This window comes from Tasmannia lanceolata, unplaced genomic scaffold (genome assembly GCF_043159265.1).
Source record: "Tasmannia lanceolata isolate RefF3 unplaced genomic scaffold, GAP_Taslan_0.1 ptg000365l, whole genome shotgun sequence".
NCBI classification, from domain to species: domain Eukaryota; kingdom Viridiplantae; phylum Streptophyta; class Magnoliopsida; order Canellales; family Winteraceae; genus Tasmannia; species Tasmannia lanceolata.
The window spans coordinates 20260-22500 of record NW_027519039.1 but is presented as its reverse complement, the minus strand read 5'-3'; positions in this window follow the sequence as shown (position 1 = coordinate 22500).

The window sequence follows — 2241 nt, the reverse complement described above, 5'->3', positions numbered from 1 at the left end:
AACCATACATGAAGGGGAAATTGCGCAGATTTAGCAATTGCACCAGCGAATAATAGGGAAGCACACAGAGTAGCAAATAAAGAATTAACTCCATTATTATGCATCAAGTTATTGAAGATTTCGAACAAATCCCGAAATTCGAAACTACCTGTTATCCAATAAAGACCTAAGATTCCTAATAATAAACCAAAATCCCCTACACGATTAGTTACAAATGCTTTTTGACAGGCATTTGCTGCGATTGGTCGTGTGAACCAAAAACCTATTAATAGATACGAACACATTCCCACGAGTTCCCAAAAAATATAAATTTGTATCAAATTGGAACTAGTAACTAATCCCAACATGGAAGTATTGGAAAAACTCATATAAGCAAAAAATCTCAAATATCCTTGATCATGAGACATATACTTGTCACTATAAATAAGAACCATGATTCCGACAGTAGTGATTAGTATTGACATAATAGAAGTAAGTGGGTCGATCAAGTGTCCGAACTCTAAGGAAAAATCATTATTGATGGTCCAAGACCATAGATATTGATAGATGGAACTGCCATCTATTTGTTGAACAGACAGATCGGCCGAAAAAACCATAACTATACTTAGCAATGAAACACTGGGAAAAGCCCACATACGACGAAGATTTTTTGTTGCGGTCGGAACAAGCAGAAGTCCCAATCCTATTGACATAGTAACTGGAAGTGGAACGAAAGGTATGATCCATGCATATTGATATATGGGTTGCATAATCAAATCAAACTTTTTTTTTTTATTCTTATTAATTTTTCCGATTCACCAGCTCTTATCTTTTTTGTAAAGAGCAATAATCAAATAAATAAAAAAATCAAGATATAAAAACTCAAATATTATTTTGAATTCTTCATTATTCTGATTCTTTCCCAGATATTTGAAAAATTCAAATCAAGAAGTTACAATTGTTCAAATAACCAAGTTACTGCTTAAAAATGACTACCTAGTGATTAACTAAGATATTTATTGAGATACAGAATATGAGATTTTCAATCATTCCACTATTACGGTGATTTATATCCATATAGTAATAAGGAAAAAGAATTACACCAAAATAGTACTTGATTCTGATATGAATTATAGGATCCACCAATAACTCGACCTAATAAAATAACACCTAGTTATTTTAGTTAGTTTATTTGGAGTCATTGACTAATTCATTCTGGAACTGATTGATTGGCTTCTAGTCAAATAAAACAAACATATTTTATGGAAAATCCTACGATACTCGTCATTTCGCATAGAGCTGAAATAATAAATTACTAAAATGACCTTTATCAAGTAATGTATCGTTTAAGAGATTAACTACATGATCTCATTTGAATTTAAATTATGGGTACTCCATTCTCGAGTTTGATCAATTAATCGAAAAAATTTTATATTATTGTTTTCTTAAATTAGGTAAGGGTAAAATGTATGGGTTCTTAAGTTTTTTGATTTGATTTATTAAATGTAACATGACGATATATAAATAGACTGAGATATAAATTGGAACCCTTTTTTTTTTTTCATCCCTAGTTATACTATATGTGATGCGCACATATCTGTATTTTTTATGTTATGAAGGAAGTATCCACTATGGAATAGATATAGATAATGGATAGAAAGAACGATTTATTTTGAACAATACAATACATGTCTTTCACATCCAACTATAAAAATGAGAAACCTCTTTCTTTTAAAATGGCAGTTCCAAAGAAACGTACTTCTATGTCAAAAAAGCGTATTCGCAAAAATATTTGGAAGAGAAAGGGATATTGGGCCGCGATAAAAGCTTTATCCTTAGCTAAATCTATTTCTACCGGGCATTCAAAAAGTTTTTTTGTGCAACAAACAAGTAATAAAGCCGCGGAATAATCTGAATGAATCGACATGACTCGATGAATTGGATGATTTAGAAGATGAATAATTTACATTTTACATTAACGAATTTTGGAACTCATCAATATGAGATAGAACTGGATGTTGTGGTATGTAGAATAATAATTCGCCTGTCTAATTGAGTTCTAAAAACGATTGATTTCCGTTTTGTTTTGTTTGAAAAAAAAAAAAAGAAGTCATTAGATAGAAGATAAAGGTTTCACTTTTCATTCCTTATAGTATTCTAGAATGGTATTCTATTAGATTTTTATAATTTGCGAGATGGGGATTGTAACTTTCCCCATCAATTCGCTTTCACAATAACAAAAATCTCATTTTTATGTCGGAT